Source organism: Aulonocara stuartgranti (assembly GCF_965226115.1).
Source record: "Aulonocara stuartgranti genome assembly, chromosome: 18".
Lineage (NCBI taxonomy): Eukaryota > Metazoa > Chordata > Actinopteri > Cichliformes > Cichlidae > Aulonocara > Aulonocara stuartgranti.
The window spans coordinates 8,114,309-8,120,169 of NC_138954.1; positions in this window are offsets into that span (position 1 = coordinate 8,114,309).

Consider the following 5,861-nt stretch of genomic DNA (forward strand, 5'->3'; position numbering starts at 1 on the left):
AGGCGCTCCCCTCCTTACTGTTTTTCTGTAGTGAAATCTTCATTAATCAGCAAATACACACAAAAGCTCACAGCAGCTGCCCAAAGTATTTAAAGTATTTGTACCTTGCTGCCACTTTTCACTTGTACTTAATTTCAGATCATTTCTTGTAGTCATCACTCAATACTTTGTATTTTAAGTTAAAAACATGGCACACCTGTAATTATTTTTTAATAGATGAGAAATTAGAACAATATAGAAAGCAATCAGCATTAAAATGATGTATGAATAAAACTGGTGACACAGCGGATGCAGTTGTTAGCTCCGTCTCCTCGCAGAAAGAGGATGTTGTCAAATCCACCTGTTGGCTGAGTTCCTTTTGTGTGGTGTTTGCGTGTCCTCCCTCAACTTGCGTGTGCATCCGTTCTCTCCAGGTTATACTAGCTTTCTCACACAGTCCAAAGATATACTTGTTATTTGGGGAATGTGCACAATCATTCAACCAAACATTCAACCATTAACCTCCTTGAGCCACAGTTGCACACATCCACAATAATGTTGTGTATATATTATGATTTTACTATAAAAGATACGTCATAAATTAGTTTTGGTCCTAAGCTCAATAAATACTTACCCCTGTGTTGCCATAAAAATGGCATTTTCATACACTTATAAGATTGCCTAAAATTTACTTTATGCCTCAGAAGGGAAAAAAAATGGATGCAGAAAATGTATTTATATATCATCCATCGTGCTTTTAAACCTCTGTAAACCATGTACATAGACTATAAATGGGTCAAATTTAGCATCATAACATTAGACTTATTCTTCATTCTTAGATTTGAATGTTTCACTGAATATTTATGAGTTTCAATAAAACAGACAAAATGTATTTATGTTCCACAGTGTGGGAGTCTTGTTTATCTAATCTGCCAGGGAAATATTAGGAACAGTAGTGCTATTGTTACTTCCGAGAGAGGACAGAACTACGGCATGCTGTGAAGGTTGCAGCTGTGAGACCTCCTCATAACTAAAAATTCATCATGCCTGACCTCACTCAGCAGATGCCATATAATGGAGCAAAAGCCATGGCAAACCGCTAGCGGCTAGACACATTTTCAGGCCACTCCCTGAAACACTGAGTGATATCCTTTTAGAGTGCTTAGCTAATCCGAATACCAGTTCTACTGGCCCACTTGTGTATTCACAGAGGGATGAAAGGGTGTGGCGCTGCTGTGTGAGCTAACAGGGTAGTCTGGCTATAACTGAGCAACAAGTCCCCACAGACCACATTGTCGACTATGTCTACTATACTGGTAATAACAACAGGAAGGGCTATTCAGTCATATGAGCTCTTATTATGTCCCTCTTTATTCAGCTAAATCTGGGATGAGTCTGGCCTTTCATGGTATTTAAAAATGAATGCCTTTATGCCTAAATTTGATTGAAACATGAAAAGTCAACACTTGTCTTTTGATGCTGTTAAAAACTCTTAAATTCATCCTCATTTCAAAATGTTTACCCACTGAATATCCTTGTGTTGACTGGAGGTATGAATGGTAAAAAATCATGAAAGTTTAGTAGCTATTTCTATCACAACTAGTCACTGATTCAAAAATCTTTCTTTTATAGAATTTGATCATTTTGATTTCACATAGCATAATGGTGTGGTGGGACTGTTGCCTCACAGGAAGAAGGTTCTGAGTTTGATATACCGTCTGGCCTCTCTGTGTGGCCTCTCTTTCCATGTCTGTGTGGGTTCTCTCTAGGAACTCTGACTTTCTCCCACAGTCCAAACACATCCAGATAGTTAAGTGGTCATTCCAAATAGCCTACAGGTGTGAATGTGAGTGCAACTGGTTGCTTGTCTCTCTGGGTGTTAGCCCTGCAGCAGACTGGCAACCTGTGCAAGGTATACCCCACCTCTCGCCCTATGACAGTTTGGATAGGCTCCAGCCTTGGAAGAAAATTGATTAATGGAATTTGATTGCCATTTATTCTTATCTGTCTTATCAGGCAGATCCCAACTTTAACTCCAGGTACACAGACTACTATTACTAGATGTCATTTGATAATATATAGGTAAACACATAAAAAAAAGTTTATTCCAGCCATGTGCATCTACATATACATAAATATCATGGTGAGTTGCAGTGTGAGTTTACTGTATTAGCCTCTTTCCAGTGAAATAACTTGTTTTCACCGAGTTTTTAAGTGTTGTTTGAGACGTTTCCAGAAGTGTCCATGAGGAAGAGATGTCCTTTCACATTTCAAAATATATTTAGAATCATTTTTCAATGACCTGATGACCTTTCACATGTCACATTATCTAACCAGGAAGTGAAGCTCATGAAATCAGTCTCTTTTGTGGGTGTATCCTGAGCTTACAAAAGCCTATAGGAATTCTTTTCCCCAAAAGTGGGAGAAACCCGATCTCCTGGACACAACCCACGCAAGCATGGAGAGAACATGCACACTCCACACAGAACAGCCCTGCCTGGGTTTAAACTCAAGATCCTCCTTCATGTTGCCAAAGGTTTTTCAGAGATTTTGCTCGGTGGCACTGTAATACACATTTATTTGAGCCCCCTGCCTCTCAAATCATATGTGTACTGAAGAGCTCAGCATCCAGCTAAGCCTATTAGTTGACAGCTGTGTCTTATTTATTGTAGTCATGTAGCGTGTAGGTTTAGTTTCACTGTAAATGCCTTAGGCTTTAGGCATGAATGTGCTGATGAGTGTTTGCACAGGGGAAAACAATGACACTGTCATTCACGCAGTTACATCCAGTCATTTTATGGGAAAGACATAAATTAAAAATGGGTGATATAAAGTCTGTCATACAACTGCCTCATCATCATGTGGTGAAACTGAAAACTAGAGCAACAGTGTTTTTTCAGATCTTTAAAAAGACACTTTTACATCTAAACACATTAAACATTTTACTTAAATATATCATAATTAGTATCAAAATATATCCAGAGAAGCAAAAATAAAATACTCATTATAGGCAATGTCAAATTTCAAAATAATAGGTACTATTTCATCAGTTAATGTGGCATCTGAGTCTAATTTTGGTTAGTCTAATTTTGGTTATACTTTCTACCATGAAGTACAAAGTATAAGGTGCAAATCCCAAAAAGCTGATTCTTTTCATTTGGATGTAGCGCTTTTAGTGGGAGAAACCTTTCATCACTTATCCAAGTGACTTCACCAGACTGAAGAAGTCATACTTATCTAATCTGACCATCTTCCAGTAGCTGTTACCATAAAAATCATAAACTCATGAATTTTCTGCTGTGTTAACACTTGTTCCACCCTACAAATGAGAAAAGGACAGACAAATGCGAAAAGGTCGAACTTGACTAAGATTGTCTAAACATGTTAAAAAATCTGTACCACACAAGAAGAACACAAGGTTTTCTCAGTAAATGATTAAACATTTCATCGCAAGCCCAACCTAACTGAAAGTACCGGCTGTCAAACACATCTGTCCAGCTGCCAGCAGTGGTACCATGAACGCTGTGGATGACAGAGGTTCATAATCCATCATGGGGTGTACACCCAGTTGTGATAAATGTACCAGTCATTTATCTAGAGGTGTCTGTAATTGACAGGATGTAGGACATCTTTGAAAGTTTGCAAAACTTGAGAAATAAACCAAAACTAATAAATTAAAACGGTTCATAGCAATTAGATGAAAATGAACTGGTTAAATAAGTTGAGAGGGCAAAATGTTAAAGGTTTCTTTGTGATAGAATGTGTGACATCCTTTTGTAAAAAGTTCATTATTTTGTACAATAAATATTTTTCATACTGTAACTGGTTCCCTTGTGCAAACACTGCACACATTTCCAATACTATGCAGCCTATACCCGGTTGTACTGATCTATAAAGCCAGATGACACACATCAGTTAAACTACAGGCAAGACTTAAATGCACAATGGTCTAAATGATCCGTAACTTTCTGTTACTGCATTTAGCCCCAAAGAGGCTAGAAACACTGTCTAACCACTGTGACCATAAACTAGGATTACAATACAAAGACTTTTGAGACAACTGTTGCTGTGAACTAGCACTTTAAAAATAATGGTAAGCTTAATTAAACTATATATTTTGTAACTGTCAAGCTGATAACAAACTTACTAGTGACAGAACACTCATAGATTCAGTAATGTTACTAAATGATGGTCAGCACCGGTTGAAGGTTTAGATTTGCTATTGTTCAGTTTTTTTTGCATTACAGATATTTGATTTGGTTGTACAAAGTATAATTGAATTAAAATCAAATTAATTTCATTTATATAGACCAAAATCACAACAACTGTTGATTAAAGGCACTTACAGTTGCACCTTAAGGCAATTGTTACAAGTAAAATTCAGGCATACAAAACTATAAATTTAAATAGTATTCAAATGTGATAAAATATGAACGCTAACTTTGTTTGCCACAAATCAACTCTGTAAAGTTTTCTCTTTTCTTGGGCATTCCTCTGCCAGCTTCCTTTGCACTGGAAAACTAAAGTGTATGATCACAGGTGAAGTGAAGGATATTTTTTCCAGTGCAGGGTTTAGAGAATAATCTCTAAGGATCCAACTGTTGAAGAAAGATTATTTCTGTTTACTGTTAGGCTAAAAAGCTTCATACAGACATAACAATTTCTAGTCTAAGCTAGGAAAGAGCTTGGAAAGAAAAGCGTGTGGACATCTTTAAGTTTCTTGAAGACTTTTCACCTCTCATTCAAGAAGCTTCTTCAGTTCCAAGAGAAATTGGTGGAGAGTCCTAGATTTCTAAGCCCTATTAGGAGTGTCCCTAAGAGAGTTGTGGACCCCCTATTGAACCTTTGCCTAATCACACGAGCCAAGGTGTGAAAACGGGTATACATCTGCTGTACAAAGTATGGAATTTCGGAGTTGTCTTTCTTTTCCTTTAGTCTTGGGCCTGCCCGAAACATCTTCCCGAAACTTAAAGAAGTCCAGAAGCTTTTCTTTCTAAGCAACTTAGACTACTCTGACCCGTATGACTGAGAAGCTTCACGGACAAAACTATTTCTAATATGTCAGCAGCATCCCATAAGCATCCCACAAGGCATATAACACCCCTACGCACCAGCACTGTGCTTATATCATACTTTATTAATCACATTATATTTATATTTTCATCACATTAGCTCAATAGTGTCACAAAAATAAGCCAGGTGCTTTAAATGACTTGCTCAGCATAACATAAATCACGTTTTCAACAAAGGTTAGAGTGAAGACAAGAGCGAAAATTTGTCTGTCTACAAATGTTAATCAAACATTCTTATGTCCTACAACATGGACATAATGATAAATGGGCTGAGGTGAAAATTACCTTTCAATAATCTTACAACTGTAGTCCGTTAACTGGGAATTTAGTTCATGCTGGTCAGCTAGCTAACAGTCTTTACTTTAGCAACCCAAATCAGAGGCTAGCATTAGCGGGCTGAGGCTAAAACTGGGATTAGTGGAACTCTGTCTGAAACCCTTCAAAGTCTGCAGTAGAGGCAACTGTAAAGCAAAAGTATCATTATATAACTCATTAGAGTCTTAAAATTATTTCTTCCTGCTTATACATTAGTAGAAACATGAAGTTTTCACTTTTCCCAGTTATTTATATCACTGACTTTAGCTCATTAGCTAGCAGTCACAGCTGTGTAAAACCCAGAGAGAAGCAGACAGCTAACTATAGTATTTATGAATACTGGTCTTCATCCTGCCACTGGAGGCCAAAACTTATAGTGTCATAGCAAAAAAATAACCTTTGTATTCTCTAAAATCGAAAGCTTAAATAATATTAAACCCAAATCCCGATTATTTTTAAAATAAGTCAAGAAAATATTCCTGACTTTTCTGGTTA